Source organism: Ranitomeya variabilis, chromosome 3 (genome assembly GCF_051348905.1).
Source record: "Ranitomeya variabilis isolate aRanVar5 chromosome 3, aRanVar5.hap1, whole genome shotgun sequence".
Lineage (NCBI taxonomy): Eukaryota > Metazoa > Chordata > Amphibia > Anura > Dendrobatidae > Ranitomeya > Ranitomeya variabilis.
Window position 1 is genome coordinate 267,762,574 of NC_135234.1, and position 23,254 is coordinate 267,785,827.

General features: G+C 42.6%; 1 protein-coding gene across 1 annotated transcript in view; it reads right to left on the bottom strand.

Moving 5' to 3' along the window:
* Positions 1–23,254, bottom strand: part of DCAF6 (DDB1 and CUL4 associated factor 6) — a 618,531-nt gene that overhangs the window by 18,232 nt on the left and 577,045 nt on the right. The window lies entirely within an intron of this gene.

Genomic DNA, 23,254 nt, shown 5'->3' on the forward strand with positions numbered 1-23,254 from the left:
GTGCGGGAAGTAAGCAGATCAATGCACTCCTATGTCTGCAGAATCGCCGCGATTCCGCAATTTTAATGAACATGCTGCGTTTTTTTCTGGATTGCGATTCCACTCAGGAAAAAAATGCAGCATGTGCACAAAAAATGCGGATTGCATTCTGTTCCATAGGATGCTTAATGTTAGCGTTTTTTTCGCGGTTTTATAGCGTTTTTATAGCGAAAAACCACGAAAAAACCGCAAAAAATCTGCTACGTGTGCACACAGCCTTAAACATGCTGCTCCTTTAAATGTAAATGATCAGCTTCATTCCTCTACAGAAGACAGGCCTCTCTCACACTGCCAGCATGAGAGGAGCGCCTGGGAGACATCAGAATCACTAACATGCCAGTAGAGCTGTAACTGGGAGCCGCAGACTAAAGAGAGGTGAGAAAACTGCTTAAGTGTTACTATATCCACTGCTTTCTTAGGCCGGCGTCACACTAGGCGTAAGACAATACGGTCCGGTTTTTATGGCTGTAATACGCAGAAATGTTCCCAAAATAGTGATCCGTATGTCATCCGTAGGCAGGGTGTGGCAGCGTATTTTGCGCATGGCATCCTCCGTATGTAATCCGTATGGCATCCGTACTGCGATATTTTCTCGCAGGCTTGCAATACCGACATCTATATATATATATATATATATACACACAGTGGGGCAAAAAAGTATTTAGTCAGTCAGCAATAGTGCAAGTTCCACCACTTAAAAAGATGAGAGGCGTCTGTAATTTACATCATAGGTAGACCTCAACTATGGGAGACAAACTGAGAAAAAAAAATCCAGAAAATCACATTGTCTGTTTTTTTTATCATTTTATTTGCATATTATGGTGGAAAATAAGTATTTGGTCAGAAACAAAATTTCATCTCAATACTTTGTAATACATCCTTTGTTGGCAATGACAGAGGTCAAACGTTTTCTGTAAGTCTTCACAAGGTTGCCACACACTGTTGTTGGTATGTTGGCCCATTCCTCCATGCAGATCTCCTCTAGAGCAGTGATGTTTTTGGCTTTTCGCTTGGCAACACGGACTTTCAACTCCCTCCAAAGGTTTTCTATAGGGTTGAGATCTGGAGACTGGCTAGGCCACTCCAGGACCTTGAAATGCTTCTTACGAAGCCACTCCTTCGTTGCCCTGGCGGTGTGCTTTGGATCATTGTCATGTTGAAAGACCCAGCCACGTTTCATCTTCAATGCTCTTGCTGATGGAAGGAGGTTTGCACTCAAAATCTCACGATACATGGCCCCATTCATTCTTTCATGTACCCGGATCAGTCGTCCTGGCCCCTTTGCAGAGAAACAGCCCCAAAGCATGATGTTTCCACCACCATGCTTTACAGTAGGTATGGTGTTTGATGGATGCAACTCAGTATTCTTTTTCCTCCAAACACGACAAGTTGTGTTTCTACCAAACAGTTCCAGTTTGGTTTCATCAGACCATAGGACATTCTCCCAAAACTCCTCTGGATCATCCAAATGCTCTCTAGCAAACTTCAGACGGGCCCGGACATGTACTGGCTTAAGCAGTGGGACACGTCTGGCACTGCAGGATCTGAGTCCATGGTGGCGTAGTGTGTTACTTATGGTAGGCCTTGTTACATTGGTCCCAGCTCTCTGCAGTTCATTCACTAGGTCCTCCCGTGTGGTTCTGGGATTTTTGCTCACCGTTCTTGTGATCATTCTGACCCCACGGGGTGGGATTTTGCGTGGAGCCCCAGATCGAGGGAGATTATCAGTGGTCTTGAATGTCTTCCATTTTCTAATTATTGCTCCCACTGTTGATTTCTTCACTCCAAGCTGGTTGGCTATTGCAGATTTAGTCTTCCCAGCCTGGTGCAGGGCTACAATTTTGTTTCTGGTGTCCTTTGACAGCTCTTTGGTCTTCACCATAGTGGAGTTTGGAGTCAGACTGTTTGAGGGTGTGCACAGGTGTCTTTTTATACTGATAACAAGTTTAAACAGGTGCCATTACTACAGGTAATGAGTGGAGGAAAGAGGAGACTCTTAAAGAAGAAGTTACAGGTCTGTGAGAGCCAGAAATCTTGATTGTTTGTTCCTGACCAAATACTTATTTTCCACCATAATATGCAAATAAAATGATAAAAAAACAGACAATGTGATTTTCTGGATTTTTTTTTTCTCAGTTTGTCTCCCATAGTTGAGGTCTACCTATGATGTAAATTACAGACGCCTCTCATCTTTTTAAGTGGTGGAACTTGCACTATTGCTGACTGACTAAATACTTTTTTGCCCCACTGTATATATATATGTATATATATATGTCATTGAGACATATATATATATATATATACTATATTTATATTTAATTCAGCGCGAGATAGCACAAAAGCGGGTAATTCAATTGCCGGCTTTTGCTATCTCCTTCACAAACCCGACATGATATGAGACATGGTTTACATACAGTAAACCATCTTATATCCCTTTTTTTTTGCATATTCCACACTACTAATGTTAGTAGTCTGTATGTGCAAAATTTAGGCGCTCTATTAAATTAAAGGGTTAAATCGCAGAAAAAATTGGCGTGGGCTCCCGCGCAATTTTCTCCACCAGAGTGGTAAAGCCAGTGACTGAGGGCAGATATTAATAGCCTAGAGAGGATCCATGGTTATTGGCCCCGCCTGGCTAAAAACATCTGCCCCCAGCTGTTGGGGACTGGTAATTTAGGAGCGACATGCGACTAGCTCTGAGCAGGTGGTAACTATACAGACCGCAGTTCCTGATCTTAACACAACACTAGCAGTAGCCGTGGGATGTTTCTGTCACTCCCTGGACACCTCGTCACAGCCGGAGAACTAGCTACCCCTAAAGGTAGAAACAGGAAAGCTATCTTGCCTCAGAGAAAATCCCCAAAGGATAGGACAGCCCCCCACAAATATTGACTGTGAGTGGAGAGGGAAATGACATACGTAGTATGAAACAAAATTTAGCAAAGGAGGCCACTTCTAGCTAGATAGTACAGGAAAGAACACTGTGCGGTCAGTAATAAAAACTAGAAAAAGTCCACCGCAGAGATATGCAAAAATCTCTACACCTGACTAAAGGTGTGGAGGGCAAAATCTGCAGCCCAGAGCTTCCAGCTTAGCTGAATAGATCCATACTGATAAGCTGGACAAATGAGCAAAACATAGAATGTGCTGAACAATAAAGTCCACAACAAGTGTACAGCAAAAGGACAAGCAAGGACTTATAGGTCAGAGTGTCAGGGAAATCCAAAAGAGCAGTATCTCCAAGCAGGAACAATTGACAACTGGCATTGATTGTGGGATAAGGCCAGACTAAAATAGCCGAGCCAGAAAGACGATCAGTGGAAGCAGCTGCTGATGCTAAATCCAAGAAGCAGCTATACCACTCAAAACCACAGGAGGGAGCCCAAGAGCAGAATTCACAAAAGTGCTACTTACAAACACCGGAGGGAGCCCAAGAACGGAATTCACAACACCCAGCCACCCCAGAAAAGGCACATCTGGAAGATGCGCCTATTCTGGCACTTGGACACTCTCTTCCCACTCCCATGTAGCGGTAGGATATGGTGTAATGAAGGGTTAATGTCACCTTGCTAATGTAAGGTGACATTAAGCCAGATTAATAATGGAGAGGCTTCAATTATGACACCTATCCATTATTAATCCAACAGTACAAAATGGTTAATAAAACACACACACATTATTATAAAGTACTTTAATGAAATAAAGACACAGGGTGTTTTAATATTTTATTATACTCTTAATCCACCTGAAGACCCTCGTTCTGTAAAAAAGGAAAAATAAAAAATCAACAATATCCCATACCTTCCGTCGTTCTGGCACGTCCCACGATGTAAATCCATCTGAAGGGGTTAAATCATTTTATACCCAGGAGCTCTGCTAATGCAGATGTGCTCCTGTCAGGGCTGATGTAGTTCATGACGTGTGTTACTGCTCTAGTATTATTGAAATCCACCGCACTCCCTGTGTGGAATATCTTAGAAACAAAAGGATTTTTTGAAACTTGCTAATTTATTCAAGTGGAAAACAGAAATCGATCAAATGTGACAGATCACATAATAGGCACTTATTAAACAATCGTACAAGCGACTCAGTGTGATTTGACGTTTCGACCCTCCAGGGTCTTACTCTAAAGTCGCACTTAAATCCAGGATTTATGAGTGGCTCTTATGGTAACGAGGATGTTGTCCCTGTAGTGGATAACCTATCCAGGGGTCCAATTATAATAATGTGATTATTGGCGTCCAACATCCAGCCCCCACACCACTGACCTGCTGTTATTTGGGTCAGCTATAGTGATGAATGTAGCTGCAATGGTCATTCCATTGAATGCGTGGCAGCCACTGCTGGGTACAACAGACCAGCAGCGCCTGCTACACAGCATCTCCCGCACTTTGCAGCTCTATGGAAAGTGTTTACATATTGGTCAGCGTGGGAATCTGACCACAAACAACATAATATTGATGAATAGCTCATCACTGTGTTTTGAGCAGACAGCTCCTTTAGTTGTATCAGCATCAGCTGCAGGGGTGTAAGTGATGAACTGCAGCATCAGTGTTTAGACCTCATTCAGACATCCATGTACATGTTCTGTCTGTGGTTTTCTCAGATAGAACTTTTTTCTAAATCCATTACAGCCTATGGGGCTGTTCACTTGTCTCTGATTTTCACAGACCATGTGTCTATGCAAAATTCAGACACATCTATTTTTCTTATTTTTTCACATTTCCGTCGGTATGGGGCTGTCGCAAACCGTCGGCCTGATGGACGTTGTGCTAAATGTATCATAACGTGGGCAGCGGATGCAGTTTTACAACGCATCCAATGCCCATTGTGAGTTCCGGGGAGGAGGGGGCAGACCCGCGCATGCGCGGTCGAAAATGGCGGACCCGTCGCACAAAATTTTTTTTAAATTTAACGTTTTTTTGTGCATCGCGGCCGCCAAAACACGACGCATCCGTTGCACGACAGATGCGACGTGTGGCCATACGTCGCAATGCGTCGCTAATGCAAGTCTATGGAGAAAAAACGCATCCTGCGGGCAACTTTGCAGGATGCGTTTTTTCTCCAAAACGACGCATTGCGATGTAGGCCATAAGACGGAAGTGTGAAAGTAGCCTTAGATGACAAGTTCCAAATTTGAGGATTGAAAAAGGCTTTGGAGGGAAACATTATTAACAAATTGGGGAGAACTCCAAATACCTAAAATTTAACTTTTATTATATTAATGTTAAAGATTGCTTTAGGGTCTAAAAATTGAGGTCCCTAATCTGCCTAAATTTGTTGTCAGTAAAGTGCTCGATTTCTTATACTTAAGTGTTAGCACTCCATGGTGTTACCCATTATTTGGCAGATTAGGACATACAAATTTATCGAACTAGTTCCCCCAACAGGTTTCACCGCATTTGCGACAACATCAGGGGACAAGCCACAGTCCCATCCCCAACGTGGTGGCCATAATTCTGTAAGACTCCATTATATTCTATGAGGTGAGCTGTATTTTATTTTATGAGGGGCCACATTATATTACATGGGGGAGGGCTGTGTTATACTACATGAATTAGCTGTATTATATTCTATGGGGGGCTGCATTATATTCTATGGGGGAGGGCTGTTTTATACTATATGAGGTGGGCTATATTATATTCTATGGGGGCTACATTATATTCTACGGGGGGGTTACATTATATTCTATGGGGGAGGGCTGTGTTATACTTTATGAGGGAGCTGCATTATATTCTATGGGGGCTACATTATACTCTATGATGGGGCTACATTATACCCTATGAGGTGGGCTGCATTACACTATATGAGGGCTGCATTATATTCTATGGGGGGAATTATACTCTGAGGTGGGTTGCATAATATTCTATGAGGGGGGCTACCCCAACCCCTGCTATATCATTAAAACGTGTACTACCTTATATCATACCCTGATATTAGCGTGTTTTACGGAACAATCAGTGGTCTTGTATTTATTTCTATGCAGCTACATAGTGGGCCCAAAGAATGATTTTCTCTCGTGGGCCCAAGGAGATCTAGTCCGACGCTGATCTAGAGTGTGGAATATTTTCTCCTCTAGTGTTGTAGGGTTATCATAGAAGGATGGTAAATAGATCTCCTGGCTCCTATGAAATTTTGAAGCGACTTTAGGTAAATACGCTGGGTCAGGCTTTAAAACTATTTTATCCTAAAAAAAATCTTCAAAAAAAGGAGGATCTACTGATAATGCCTGAATGTCACTGACTCACCTTGCCAAGGTTAAGGCTCTTAACAAGGCAGTACTTTAGCAGAGGCCAAAGCTAGGGGTTCAAAAGGGGGACTAGGTTTAAGTCCCATGGAGGCAATCTAGCAATACGCACCGGGTTACTACGCTTACAGGCTTTTATGAATCTAGTGATTCACCTGTTCCCCGCTACGTTATAGTTATATAATGCTCCCAATGCCGACACCTGTACCCTAAGGGTACTAACAGATAACCCCAATTCTCGGCCCTTCTGTAAGAACTCTAGGATTGCTGGGATCAGAATCTGGTCTGATAGGGGAGCTGAGTGAAACAACAAAATTTTTTTCCAAGTTTTACAAAAAATGTTTGTGGTTATTTCCTTCCTACTTGTTAGTAAGGTAGCTATTAGGGCCTCTGAAAACCCTCTATGCCTCAGCAGCTCCATCTCAAATTCCACGCCATCAAGTGTTGACCTTGCATCTGTGGATGACTGAATGGTCCTTGAGAAAGAAACCCCGGCCCCAATGGCAGCACCTCTATGGGTCGGTAACAGACATTTTCTTCAGCCAGGAGAACTATGGCCTCCTGGGCCAGAAGGGGGCAATTAATATCACTCTCGCCCTCTCTGATTTTCTTGAGGACAAGCGGGATCAGACACATCGGGGCATCCACATGTGGTGCCATCTACTGGATGGACACAGGGACTCATTCCCCTGTGCTGCGCCCGCGTGACCCAGGGCGGCCTCACGCGGACCCTGGGGGTCGCGACATCCTGACCAAATGAGGGGGGTCTACGAGAGAACACCCCCGACGCAGCTTCCGGTGCCCCCGTCTCTGCTGCTTTCTATGGACGCTGCACAGAGGCTCCAGGACCCCGGTAAGAGGTCTTCTTCCCACTTAGGACAGGCGAGGGGGACAGCCCCCCTTTTTATTCTGTAGGTTCCTGTCCTGATGGTGAGCGGATCCCCTCTCTCCGTGGGTGCTGTTGTGGCGATAGGAAAAGCAGTGTTGCTTCACAATAGAAATATGAAACCATCAATCCCTATTGCTCATTCATATCATCTAAAGGAAAGTTATGAAAAACTGTCAGTTGTTTTGGATGCTATACAATATAAGCATCATCAATGGAATATCTGCGGAGATTTGAAAGTGATTGGTCTGCTAATGGGAATGCAAGGAGGTTTCACAAAATATTGTTGCTTCTTGTGTTTATGGGACAGTAGAAATACAGTAAAGCATTATGTTCGTCGTGATTAGGGACAGAGAAACATCTATGCTCCAGGTAGAGACAATGTTAAGCATAATCCTTTAGTTGCTCCAACAAAAATCTTTCTTCCTCCACTACATATAAAGTTGGGATTGATTAAAAACTTTGTGAAAGCCATGGCAAAGACAAATTCACAAGGGTTCCAGTACAGTTCACAGAAATTCTCCAGCATTTCACCAGAAAAACTGAAGGAAGGGGTATTTGTTGGTCCTCAGATCAGAGAGCTTATGATAGATGGTGTTTGAAGGAACTCTAAATGATAAGGAATTGAGATCTTGAAAAAGCTTCAAGTGGATCTGTGAAAACTGATAAGGAAAAAAACCCTCTAGAATATGTTGAAGATGTTGAGGAACTGCTAAATACATACCAGTGTCTTGGATGTCGCATGTCTTTTTGCATTCACATTTAGATTTCTTCCCTCAAAATCTTGGGGCTGTAAGCGATGAACAAGATGAGCGGTTTCACCAGGACATGAAAGTAACAGAACACCGCTACCAGGGTTTTTGGAATTACTCAATGATGGCAGATTACTGTTGGATGTTATGGTTATAGGATGTTTCGCCCCCAGCAGCTCGCCCCCGTTTGTCCTTGTGGTTCATGAATTCCCGTCTGTCATAAATCCAAATGTCACAAAAGTACTGTACAGTGTGCTGTACTTTTGTGACATGTTAAATCAACTGTTTCCATCTGACGTCACAGGGAACCGCTAGACTGCACTCCATGACCCAAGGAGCTGTAGCTGTATTTGTGACCGGTAAGTATCATCCTGGGGCCAAATGCTGGGAACTAAATGTGCGGGGGCGAAATGTACCTGGGGGCGAACTGCTGGGGGCGAAACATCGAAATCCCACCTTATAATAATGATGCTGCTCCATGGAAAATATACGTGCTACAGGAAAACGATATAAATTTTTGAAATCAGGACAAAAAGATGATTCAGAAAAGTACAATGTCACCTGCGATGATTACAAAAAATATTTTTTTGTAGACCTGTGTTATGATTAGAAATTATGATTATTATTTTTTAAAGGGAACCTGTCACCAGGTTTTTGCTATGTAATCTGAGAGCACCATAATGTAGGAGCAGACACCCTGAGGGATATGTAACTCACTAGGCTATTTCAATGCAATCAGTGTTCTATCATCAGGAGATTATCACTACAGGACAACTAGCCTAGTGCCTCCTAGTCCAATTAGCACTGAGACGCTTTCTGTCAATGCGCATTGAACATAGGAAGCTGCCAATCAGTGGTGTCGGCAGGGTTATAAAAAGCTCGACAGCTAAAGGTACCTTCACACTAAGCGACTTTGCAGCGAGAACGACGACGATCCGTGATGTTGCAGCGTCCTGCATAGCGATCTCGTTGTGTTTCACACGCAGCAGCGATCTGGATCCCGCTGTGATATCGCTGGTCGGAGCTAGAAGTCCAGAACTTTATTTCGTCGCTTGATCACCTGCTGTCATCGCTGTATCGGCGTGTGTGACGCCGATACAGCGATGTGTTCACTTGTAACCAGGGTAAACATCGGGTCACTAAGTGCAGGGCCGCGCTTAGTAACCCGATATTTACCCTGGTTACCATTGTAAAAGTAAAAAAAAAAACAGTACATACTCACCTTCTGATGTCTGTCACGTCCCCCGGCGTCCACAGGGTTACGCGCTGCTGCCGAGAACTTCCTGCACTGACTGCGTCAGCGCCGGCAGTAAAGCAGAGCACAGCGGTGACGTCACCGCTGTGCTCTACTTTACTGCCGGCGCTGACACATTCAGTGCAGGAAGCTCTGAGCAGCAGCGCGTAACCCTGTGGACGCCGGGGGACGTGACAGACATCAGAAGGTGAGTATGTACTGTTTTTTTTTTACTTTTACAATGGTAACCAGGGTAAATATCGGGTTACTAAGCGCGGCCCTGCGCTTAGTAACCCGATATTTACCCTGGTTACCCGGGTGCTGCAGGGGGACTTCGGCATCGTTGAAGACAGTTTCAACGATGCCGAAGTCGTTCCCCTGATCGTTGGCCGCTGGAGAGAGCTGTCTGTTTGACAGCTCCCCAGCGACCTAAACAGCGATGCTGCAGCGATCGGCTAGTTGTCTATATCGCTGCAGCGTCGCTGAGTGTGACGGTACCTTAAGCTCTGTTAGATCTGCAGCAGATAAAATGCTGATTCTATCGTAACTGCTGCACCTAATAAAAACTAAGTGACACATTGCTGAAAGCAGAGTCTCTTGTCCCTACATAATGGCACTGTCAGATTACAAAGCAAAACATGCTGAAGGATTCCATTTAGTAGTTCTTGTAATCATTAAACCAACCCTCAGCAGAAGTGTAAGAACCGGATAAATCATGACAAACCACAGAGCAATAAACTAAATGTTATATCATCCATGTTAAAGTGCATAATTGATACAGTAAATTATTGTTAGATAAATGCAAAATATAAACATAAATAACAAACAGCACCTATATACATTGCAAGGTTTGTATATCCCTTGCTACATAACATGCTATAATACAATGAGGTTTGTTTAAAATATAAATTCATCTTTATTGAGTATTTGCATTCCCAAACAGACCTGAGAAGTCGTACATAACTACAGTGCATGATACATACATATCAACTTAAATAAATTCTCTTTTACAGGTTTAATGAGTATATTGATAATTTATGTATGAACAATGAATGTATGTATGAATATTCTTAAATTTAAGATAACATTATTACTATGCATAGTAGATCTGTGTACAGCCCTGATACAAACATATTGTGCACAGACAGACAGGCATCGCCAATGAAATTCCAAGATTGCTAGTCGAGCTATAAGTATACTCAACAATAGCACAAAAAAGGAAAACAAGGCAGGATACATGCATGAAATAGTGACTGCACCTATAAAAGGTACAGTACAGACCAAAAGTTTGGATACACCTTTTCATTTAAAGATTTTTCTGTATTTTCAGGACTATGAAAATTGTACATTCACACTGAAGGCATCAAAACTATGAATTAACACATGTGGAATTATTCAGTTGTTTCACACTTTTTTGTTATGTCATATATTCTAGGTTCTTCAAAGTAGCCAGCTTTTGCTTTGATGACTGCTTTGCACACTCTTGGCATTCTCTTCATGAGATTCAAGAGGTAGTCACCGGGAATGGTCTTCCAACAATCTTGAAGGAGTTCCCAGAGATGCTTAGCACTTACTGGCCCTTTTGCCTTCACTCTGTGGTCCAGCTCACCCCAAAACATCTCTATTGGGTTCAGGTCTGGAAACTGCGGAGGCCAGGTCATCTGGCGTAGCACCCCATCACTCTCCTTCTTGGTCAAATAGCCCTTACACAGCCTGGAGGTGTGTTTGGGATCATTATCCTGTTGAAAAATAAATGATGGTCCAACTAAACGCAAACCGGAAGGAACAGCATGCCGCTGCAAGATGCTGTGGTAGCCATGCTGGTTCAGTATGCCTTCAATTTTGAATAAATCTCCAACAGTGTCACCAGCAATGCACCCCCACACCATCACACCTCCTCCTCCATGCTTCACAGTGGGAACCAGGAATGTAGAGTCCATCCGTTCACCTTTTCTGCGTCGCACAAAGACACGGTGGTTGGAAACAAAGATCTCAAATTTGGACTCATCAGACCAAAGCACAGATTTCCACTGGTCTAATGTCCATTCCTTGTGTTTTTTAGCCCAAACAAGTCTCTTCTGCTTGTTGCCTGTCCTTAGCAGTGGTTTCCTAGCAGCTATTTTACCATGAAGGCCTGCTGCACAATGTCTCCTCTTAACAGTTGTTGTAGAGATGTGTCTGCTGCTAGAACTCTGTGTGGCATTGACCTGGTCTCTAATCTAAGCTGCTGTTAACCTGCGATTTCTGAGGCTGGTGACTCGGATAAACTTATCCTCAGAAGCAGAGGTGACTCTTGGTTTTCGTTTCCTGGGGCGGTCCTCATGTGAGCCAGTTTCTTTGTAGCGCTTGATGGTTTTTGCCACTGCACTTGGGGACGCTTTCAAAGTTTTCCCAATTTTTTGGACTGACTGACCTTCATTTCTTAAAGTAATGAGGGCCACTCGTTTTTCTTTACTTAGCTGATTTTTTCTTGCCATAATACAAATTCTAACAGTCTATTCAGTAGGACTATCAGCTGTGTATCCACCAGACTTCTGCACAACACCAATGATGGACCCAACCCCATTTATAAGGCAAGAAATCTCACTTATTAAACCTGACAGGGCACAGCTGTGAAGTGAAAACCATTCCCGGTGACTACCTCTTGAAGCTCATCAAGAGAATGCCAAGAGTGTGCAAAGCAGCCATCAAAGCAAAAGGTGGCTACTTTGAAGAACCTAGAATATAAGACATATTTTCAGTTGTTTCACACTTTTTTGTTAAGTATATAATTCCACATGTGTTAATTCATAGTTTTGATGCCTTCCATGCAGTGGCGTATCCAGGGGGGGCCGCCGGGGCATGTGCCCCAGGCGCAGCCGACAGGGGGGCGCCAGCGGGCCGCCTGATGATGCGGCGGTCCAAGGAGGCTCCTCGTCGGTGGTATTCTGCCGCCCCCACACTGAGATACTCACCTACTCCTGGCGGCGCGGTCCCTGCAGGTCTCCGGTGCCCCAGCTTCTTCCTGTACTGAGCGGTCACATGGTACCGCTCATTACAGTAATGAATATGCGGCACCACCTCCCATAGGGGTGGAGCCGCATATTCATTACTGTAATCAGCGGTAACTGTGACCGCTCAGTACAGGGAGAAGCTGCAGCGCCGCCCCAGGGAAGCAGGTGAGTATACCGGGGAGGGGAGCGCTGCGCAATATTCACCTGCTCCTCGTTCCGGCGTCGCTCCGTTTTCAGCAGTCAGAGGGCGCGGTGACGTGGTTAGTGCGCGCCCTCTGCCTGAACGTCAGTGCTGAAGATGGAGCGGTTGCTGGAACGAGGAGCAGGTGAATATTGAAAGTGCTGGGGGCCTGAGCGACGGAGAGGTGAGTATGTGATTTTTTATTTTTATTTTTATTGCAACAGCAAATGGGGCAAGTGTCTGTATAGAGCATCTTATGGGGCATAATCAACATTTCTGCACCACTATATGGGGCAAATATATTTATGGAGCATTTTATGGGGCATAATCAATGTTTCTGCAGCACTATATGGGGCAAACATATTTATGGAGCATCTTATGGGGCATAATCAACATTTCTGCAGCACTATATGGGGCAAATATATTTATGGAGCATCTTATGGGGCATAATCAACGTTTCTGCAGCAGTATATGGGGCAAACATATTTATGTAGCATCTTATGGGGCCATAATCAACGTTTCTGCAGCACTATATTGGGCAAATGTGTCTATGGAGGATCTTATGGGGCCATTATTAACCTTTATGCAGGTTTATATGGGGCTCCTGATTCAATATGGATATTCAAAAACACTTAACCTACCGCTGTCTCAATTACTGTAATTTTACTTTTATTGGTATCTATTTTAACATAATGGAGATTCAGGAATATACCTTGGCTTGGTCATACAGTTTCAATAGAGTTAAGGTTCAAATGGGGGAGGTTAGGGGGGGGGGGGGGGCGCCAAACTGATCCTTTGCCCCGGGTGCAGGAAAGGCTAGATACACCTCTGCTTCCATGTGAATGTACAATTTTCATAGTCATGAAAATACAGAAAAATCTTTAAATGAGAAGGTGTGTCCAAACTTTTGGTCTCTACTGTATTTCACAAAAAGTTCCTCATCTTCAGTACTTCATGACAAATATGATAAAAGTAACAGAAAATAACAAAATACACATATCGTATCTCAGACAAAAGGGCTTCCCACAATTAGCTCCAGTAAAGCCTGACTCATCAGAAAGAAATAAGGCAGAACAGGTTCTTCATGGATGTGCTGTGACAGTGACGCAGCCACGACACATGCAGCTGAAGTGCCAATCAGCTGATCAGCCGCCGTGATCCAGGTATCTGGATTCCCTCTGCAGCTTATTCGGTAAGCGCTATAGCTTGCCGAATAAGAGGGAACATACAAATTTGCTCAACTCTAGTCACAAGCAAATAAGATCAGGGCTACTTAATAAATACAACAACAACCTAAACATTTTTTAACAGACATGAGCAGACAAACTTCAGAGAGGAAGACATGGGTAAGGAGTCCAATGGGAGGGGCGTGGCCTGGATCTGGCACATGTAGGACGCAGATCCTGAGAGCTCCTGAGGAAAATCCTCTAAACCAACACAAATCTTACCCATCTCAAGCAATCTGCACTGGATTCTACTTAAATCCTGTTGGGCACCCTATTGGGCATCTATAGAGCCCTTTATTTTGCTTTTCCGCTCACTTTTGGACAATATTCCCACAGGGATACTCTGATCCCACTGGGGCCTTCTCTGAGGCCTTCACAGGCCACCGCAGGAAATCTGGCTTTGATCGGATACAAACGCCAGCCTTGAGAGGTGTCAAGCCACCGAATCTGCGATTGGGATTCGTGCCAAGGATCAACTTATCCACGGTGAGCATTGAAAAACCTGCTTCTAGAAACCCTGCGGTTCTCCGGGTACACCGGAGGAATATACAGAGCCTGCGGATCACTGCGCCCAGGAACTACCTATTCTCTACTGGCGCCGCTTTAATTAAGACTTTGACCCTGATTTTGGGCACTCCTAAAGGAAGGACAAGAAGCTCACATCGACCGGACCCAGGAGGTACCCTGCCCTTATTCACCGGGCAAACCAGAGAGCACCACTGAGCCTGAAGATCGCCGTGCTCAAGCTCCACATCCGCCGGCTGTCACCGCTGCACCCGTGACCCTGACAAAGCTCCTCATCGCTCCCACATGAGCGACTTGAAGCCCGCACTAAAGCGGTCCCGAGGATACCTTCGTCCGGGAGCTACACCGGACAGAAGGCCCACCGGAAAACCGAAACGGCCGTAAGTAGGAGCAGTGCGGCTAACAAAGATCAAGGCGCACCGGATCTCTTTCGCGCACCGCTGCAGCCCCGCTCTCCCCGGAAAGTGGTGAAGAAGCTACAACAGCAGGAACCCACTGTCTATCAGGTTCGTGCACCGGATACTCCGCAGACTCTCGGGACAATCCAGATTACCTCCCCCCAATAAAGCTGGTCCCTGCACACCTATTCTATTAACGGTACTACACTGCAACTAGACTCATCCCCAATACCCCACTCTGCACCCTGCTAATAGAGGCATCTATTAACCTCCAGTTTCTGAGGAGGTCTCGGGGTTAAGGAATAGCTCAGTTATTGCAGGAGGTCGTATAGCACTATTAAGGCACATCTAAGTTTTGCATGGTGTATAAGTCCTATAACAGCTAGGTGTACTAAGTCTAAGTTCTGTTTATTTGTATTGGTACTATTCCTTTGGCTCAGGGGGCAATTGAAAGGAAAAGGATCCAAAACAGCGGATACCTGCAGCCATACAGAATAATAGCTCATAATATAAGCTGAATTGCACTAGAAAAATGTCTCCACCTCTTAAGGGGATCTTTGCTATCTGATATCAGTATATCTAGATCTGTTAAATCTCAAAGCCAATCTTCAGCTGAAGTTTTGGAACCAAATTCTTTATTTGGGTAATTCTCACTGTAAGGTACAAAACCTGTTTCTATAATCCAGTTCCCTATTTTGGGTTCTGGGGCCACTTGGGTGGTTCAGTTCGCTAATTGCGGTTTCCCTTGTACGCCTGGGACCGGGTCATATTGTTTATAAGGGGGACCTATGACATACTGTGATTTTTGTCTTTGCTATTCCCTTTGCTTAGAAAGAAACTGAAAGGGTAAGGGATCTAAAGTGGCTGATAACAGCAGCTACACAGGGTAATAGCTCAAAACACATTCCCGCCTCAGCCTGAACAAGTTGTTATTAGGAACTCCACTGGGGATAGTGTTCTGGTTCATTGTATAATTTGAATTGTACTAGGAAACTATCTCCTCCTCTTAAAGGGATCCTCGCTACTTAATATTTGTATCTCTAGAACTGTTAAATCTCATAGCCAATCTTCAGCTGAAGATTTGGAACCAAATTCTTTATTTGGGTGATTCTCATTGTAAGGTACATAACCTGTTTCTATATTCCAGTTCCCTATTGGGTTCTGGGGCCACTTAGGTGGATAACTCTTATTCCAGGATGAATAACCAAAAGAAAAAAGCAAACCCTCTATCATCATCTCTACCACAAAAATCTAACAAAAGTAATCTTACTAAATACAACCCGGACAGAGATGAGGTCAAAAAATTAAGCCCATTGGGATTCAGATCCCCCCCGGGAAAGGGAGGGAAGAGAAAAACCCACCAAAACTGTATCCTCTAACCCTTCAAAAAAAAAGCCTGGAGTACGAAGACCTCCCAAATACAGCCATTCCCTCTGAGGACATGGATTTATCCATATCAGCCAAAAGAAAAGGCCCAGGCCAATGGGGTGGTAAATACTTTACTTCTCCAGACACATCAGATGCAGAATATGACGACGCATCTCCAAACTTGGGCCCAGCTAAATCCCGTACTAAGATTGAAAGTTCCTCTCTCTCCTACGCTAAACATATACCAGTGGAATCACTAGAGCAAATACAAAAAAGCATGGAATCGTTCCTACACAACCTGACATCCAAACTAAATGATAATATAAAAGAAACCATTAACTCCAAATTTGAAAAGCACACCACGCTGTTTCAAAACGCCATCAACACAATAAACAAAAAAATGGAGCAGCACGAGGTCAGGCTGGATAAGGTTGAAAAAACCACTAAAAGCATATCTGAGGACAACCATGACATCAGTCTTGAACTTAAAAAGCTGAAACTTAAGATGGCAGACATTGAGGACCGCAATAGAAGGAATAATCTCAAAATCAGAGATATTCCTGAAAGCGTCACCAATAATAAGTTGATGGATTATGCAAAAGCACTGTTCAAAAAAACGGTTCCATCCCTCAGCAGTTTAGACCTCATAATCGATAGAATTCATAGGCTCCCTAAACCACCCAGCATTCCCCAGGATGTCCCAATGGATACTATCCTCTGCATCCATTTCTTTCACGTGAAAGAGATGATCCTGAACTATATGAAAGAAAATTAAAAAATTCCCCGAACCATTCTCAAACTTAGAACTGTTTGCAGATTTGTCAAAAGAGACAATTGAAGGGAGAAAAGCCTTTAAACCAGTCACTTCTGCACTTAGAGATCGGGAAATCCCATATAAATGGGGGTTCCCCTTAAACTACTCGCCCTCTATAGAGGCAAAACCGTCCCCATCTTTACTAAAGAGGAAGGCCTAGACTTCATTGCCTCCCTGCATGACTCTCCTGGTTACAGTCATCCCCCTTCCTTGACCAACCAGAAGAAAACGATTTCCACAGTCTTCCCAAAAGGTCCCATTACTAGGTGCTCTTTTATTGCTTTAATACTGCACTAACATCTTTAAAAATTGTGTATTTGAATTTGTATTCATTTCCAAGCCTTTCAGGATTTTCTTTAATCCTTACTGGAGGATGTCAAGATGGAGCTCTTTCACGAACTTTCCCCGTTGAAAGAAGAGTCTTCCTGCAAGACCTCTACCAAAGAACTTGACTTTTGGTAGTATCTACTGTTCTATTGTTCTGTTATATATTGTTATACCGAATTATCTTTGTTCGGCTGTTTTGTTATCCAGTTGTATTGGCAGTACTTCAATTCTAAACTAAACGGAAATAAGATTATCTTATATCTATTCATCTCTTACCACATTTTACACAGTCAACTTACTAGTGGGGTCCAGGAGTCCTCTCGATCATCCCTTGTTGTTGTTGATTGAAAAGTGATTATGAGTATCAAATGCGTGACCTATAATGTCAGAGGGCTGAACAGCCCCCAAAAAAGGTTCACCATTAAAAAAGAATTGACAAAACTTCAATCGGGAGTGGTTTGTGTCCAAGAGACCAAATTTAAAAGAGATGACCACCCCAGTCTTGCCATCAACAAATTCCCACACATCTTTGAGTCTTCAAACTCGAAGAAGAAAGCAGGAGTGTTAACCATGATCGGTAGCGGGGTCTCCGAGTTTTTAGACGAATCAAAAGACCCAGGGGGTCACTATCACATCCTCTCATGTAAAATAAATAATCAAGAATTCACCATTGTCAATGTCTATGCTCCTAACAAAGGTCACCTAAGGTTCATGAGCAGATTGATCGAGAAAATCTCGCTGGAAAAAAAAGGGTTCCTGCTTATCCTGGGCGATTTTAACATTGTCCCGGATGGGCATATGGACTCATCAGCTAAAAGCAGAGACAAAGCCGCAACCCTGAACAATTGGTTATCTGCTAATGAATATTTGATGTGTTTGGATGCCTTAACTCGACTTCGGTCGAATATACCCACTTCTCTGACGTCCATCAGTCAGCCTCAAGAATAGACTTGGTACTAACCGACGTTTTTTCTATCTCTAAGTTCAGATCGGTCTCCATCATCCCCAGAACAGTCTCGGACCTCTCTCCAGTCGTATGCGAGCTTCTTTCAGGTACAGGGTCCAGGAACCAATTCCTTTGGAAGTGTAAGTCATCAATATTATCTAATCCAACCCACCAAAACACAATCAAATCTGCCATCAAAAACTTCTTTAAAGAAAACAACTCTGACACCACCAACCCCTTCATATTATGGAACGCCCATAAGGCAGTCCTTAGGGGGATACTAATTCAAATATCCTCTAGAGAAAAAAAAATTAAACGAGGCCAAGATTAAAGACCTTCAAAAGTCAATAAAATTAAAGAAGAATTACAACAGCAAAACTCTTTTCCCTCTCCCATTATACAATCGGAACTCATGGTCCTGAGGCAACAGCTAAAAGCTGAAATATTATCCCACTACGAGTTTGCAATTAAATCCTCAAGATTCAAGAATTACGCATTCTTAAATAAACCCGTAAACTTCATGATGAGCAGACTTAAAAGAAAGAGAATATACAATAGAATCGACAGGATCTTATCTTCGAGAAACAACTTCTTATCCCATCCCCAAAACATAGTAGACGGATTTAGTAAATTCTACTCCAAATTATACAATATTGCACAAAATGACGCATCGGCCATCCCAGATAGGAAAATTTCAGAATCCTTCTTTGCTTCCCTCAAACTTCCCAACCTTGAAGACACAAAAGAGCACAGTGAGGTCAAAAATACTCTGTTGTAAAAAAACAACCTTCCCAACCTTGACCAAACTGACCTCGCTCTTCTATCTGCCCCCTTTTCACAAGAAGAGGTCCTAAACACAATCAAAAATTTAAAACTACAAAAAGCTCCAGGCCCTGATGGCTTTACCAATGATTATTTCAAAACATTCGGTGAATTACTAGCGCCTCACCTATCTCGTGTCTTTAACGTAGCTTCAGGGGAAGGTGCCTTCCCTAAAGAAATGCTAGAGGCCACAATAGTGCTAATTCCTAAATCAAAGGGAGATCTTAGTCACATAACAAACTACAGGCCCATATCTTTGATAAACACCGACATTAAAGTATACTCAAAGATCTTGGCCAACGGGCTTAGCGACATTCTCCCGAGGTTGATCAATCGTGATCAAATAGGATTTGTTAAATCTAGACAGGCCACTGATGGGACGAGGAAACTAATTAATATAATAAAAAAGATTAATTCTGGGAGAATTCCTTCGGTCATTGTGTCTCTTGACGCAGAGAAGGCGTTTGATCGTCTTAATTGGGATTATCTCAAACTAGTCCTAACAAAATTTGGCTTTGATCCTCGGTGTTTGTTGAAGATATCGGCCCTGTACTCCAGCCCATCAGCAAGAATCTATGCCAATAACCATCTATCCCCCTCATTCAATATTTCAAATGGCACTAGGCAGGGGTGCCCCCTCTCTCCCCTGCTATTTGCACTGGCCATGGAGCCTTTGGCCCAAAAGATTAGGGAAGACAAAGAAATCTCGGGTATCGAATTCTCAAATTACAGCTGTAAAATAGGACTCTTCGCCGATGACGTCATTCTTTCCTTATCAAACACGGCAAGGTCCATCTCAAGATTAAACGAGATCCTTGGCCTATTCTCTAAAATTTCTTATTTTAAAGTTAATGAAAAAAAGTCCCAAATTATGCCCTGCTATTTAAATAATTCTCAAATCAATGAAATCAAAAAGATCTCATCATGGGAATGGGTGGAAAAGAGTTTCACCTACTTGGGGATAATAGTCACTAGGAATTTGGAATCCTTGGTACCTGTTAACCTGGAAGCAATCTAAGAAAAAATAACACTGGAATCTAACAACTATAGTGGGAAAGAGCTGTCCTGGTGGGGTAGAGTCCTTATAGTCAGAACTTTAATTCTTCCCAAAATAGCCTTCATCCTGAGATCTCTTCCTATCACGGTACTTCCAACTCAACTCAACTCTTTGCAACGCAATATCAACCGTTTTACATGGAGAGATAAGAAGGCAAGGGTTCCTACTCATATCTTATACAAAAACAAAGCTAGAGGAGACCTTGGCATCCCAAACGTTACGGCATACTATTACGCCAACCTTATCAAGCAGTCTATTCACTGGTGGTCGGAGGGTGAGGTGCCTATATGGGTAGATCTAGAGACATCACTGAACTTTAACAAGTCCCCAAGGGAAATTGTCCTCGACAAACTAACAAACAAAAAAATACTTCTCCTTGCCAAACCCTATTTTCTCTGCAACTTGCTCAGCTTGGCATAAACTCTCAAAACCCAAAAGAGGTATCCAAAGATTTAGCTCTTTGGTCAATCTCTCACTCAAATTCATTGCATCCCTATATAAACAACCCATCAGCTCCCTATGGGCTGACTTGGGAATAAGGTACATCTGAGACATTCACGACGGGAAAAATTTTCTCCACTTCTCGTTATTGAAATCTAGATTTAATATCCCCTCCCAATCTTTCATCCAAATCATCAAAAGAATCACTCAAACCTTTTTAGAGAAAAAGCCGTATTTCTCTGAGGCGGCAATCAATCTTCTTTCTAACATAGGACATACCATCTTTTGGAGCCATAAGTACATATATGAGCACCTCAATAACGACACTGACATAGCCAAAACCTCATATATGGTCAGATGGGAAGCAGACTTACACTCTAGTTTTCAGACTGAAGAGTGGGAAGAGGCTCTATCCCACACATATGGAGCAACAATATCTATGTCCCTGAAGGAATCTTTTTATAAAATCCTGTCCAGATGGTACCTACCCCCGGCCAGGTTATCTCACATTGACGCTCAACATTCCCCAAACTGCTGGAGGAACTGCGGTCAAAGAGGGAATCTGCTCCATGTGTTTTGGGACTGTCCCAAGATTGCTCCTTTATGGAGTAAAATAGAAGAATTAGTATCTAAAATCACTGAAAAGGACTTTGACCTTTCCCCTCACTTGGCTCTCCTTTCACTCGAAATCACCAAAGTACAAATTACCCTTAGACCGGTCATTATCCATCTCTTCCTCGTTACCAAAAACCTGATTGCTTCCAAATGGAAATCAGCGGATGTTCCATCTTTGCAAGACATAGTCGATTCTTTAACGCTCCATAGGGCTTATGAAGCTAAATTTGCAAATATCAACAACAACTTAAAAAGGTATGAAGCGAAATGGGCTCGCTGGACTGAACTCTTTCCTTAATGTTCACATTCATCTCAACATACAATGCCTCACTGTTCATCTCGATGATTTACTGCTAATTGTTTGTTTTTTTATGAATATGTTTGGCTGTTTGTCATTTATTGCTATCCTCCCTATTTACAGGAAGTTTTCTGCCCTCTTTCGTAACCTCCCCCATCCCCTCCTCCCCCTCCTTGCCTTCCCCTCCCGGTTAAAGTTCAAAACACTCAATAAAATTTATTGGAAAAATGAGTCCAATGGGAATCACTGGCTTCATTACGGGTGTGATACAAGCATTCACAAAGATTCCGTACCCACATTTTCCACTTTGAGGGATGTTTTTTGTCTGCTCATGTATTTTTATTTTTCTTTGGGTTACTGTAGTACTAAACAAGTAGCCGTGATCTGGCTATCTGCACGTCACATGCCCACAATCTCATCAGACAATTTTTTATTTAATTTCTGATGTCCACTAGGAAGGATGGGCTTTATTGCAGCCCAATGTGGGTAGCTAATTATTCTGAGATTGTGGACAAGAGATAAAGGCAAATGGATTATTTTCTGATATATCTTGGAGGTGCAGTCACCATTTCATCCATGTATCCTGTCTTATTTTCTTTTTTTTATTGCGACCCCAATAAAAATTCATGCACAAGTACGCCAGTGCACCAATTATATTGAAATAAGGGGTGACTTTAATAAGCTTATTCCAAAACAATATCGCTAAAATTTGGTGCATTGGAACAATAGAGCACAAAATGGTGCAGCCAAAGCATCATATTATATTCAGGCAGAACAATGAATTTATCAAAGTAGTTCCTAATTCTGCTAGATACTCCTTTCGCTGTTTGAATGCACTGAATCTTTTTCACACTAATACTGTGGGGGCACTATATTTAAAAAGGACCTTTCCCCATTATTTACAAGTGGAAATAAGATGAAAATGTGAATAAAACAAATATATATTTTTTTATATTTCTCATCTCTGTTGCGGAGATTTTAGATTGTAAAGTGTATATGCTACTTTTCACTAAAACCAAGGGAGCGTTAGCAGAGATTCTCCCCTGAGGAAAGATACTTTTTTCCTTGCATGATGCTCAATCATACGAAGGAAGCGTCAGAGGAGGAGGAAAAAAAAACTCCCCGAGAAAAGCATAGAAGCTGCTTTCTCTGTGTGATCTGGTAAGACTAATAATGTCTAACCTGGTCACACTGATCTTACTGCCGGCACCTAGTGAAACTATTTTATTTCTACACTAAAAACATTGTACCACATACTAACTAGGAGTACAGATGTTTTTTTTTTTAAAAAAAAACTTCTGCCAATACCAGCAACAATGTCAGATTTTTCACACGATGAATTACATGAATAACAAAACTTATTTGGGAGCCAACATGGCAGGAGAATGCATATTCATCAGCAATCATACCTTACATTCTATTTTAATTATATGGTAATTCCCGCTCCCCCCCCCCGCACTTAAAAAAAAAAAAATATATATATATATATATATATCCTTTATCTGTTGGATTGAATATAACTGGCAAACACCAGATAGGATCCTGTCTTGAATGGAGTAAGGTGAGCTCGCTCGACCTTCACTCCATTGTCAATGGAACTGCTGTAGAACAAGCATGTGCTCTGCCTCTTCATTCAAAAAGAGGTCCTGTAGCCCCATTCTTGAGGTCCCACGGTCATGATCTCAGAATCTCGGAGTATGTCAGTATCCATAGGTTAGGGGGATATTTTGTTTTCTTGTTAAAAACCCTTGGATATATCTAAAAGCAATATCTTATATTTCATGGCCAATAAATGAGATTTCACTTTCTTTCTTCACATTGTCACATTACGATAAACTATAAAAACATAAAGTACACAACATAAAGTAAAGGATGACTACAACAATTTGGGATGGCAATAAGACATTTATAAATGTATAATAAATTCTGAACACGTATGTACCAATACACTCAACTCCATTGTTATAAAATTGTTATCGAAATTGTTCATTAAAACCGCAGACTAAGGCTATGTGCATACGTAAGAAAAGAGGTGCAAAATTTTCTGCACAAAATCCGCATCTCCTGGCAGAATCCGGAGCTGCG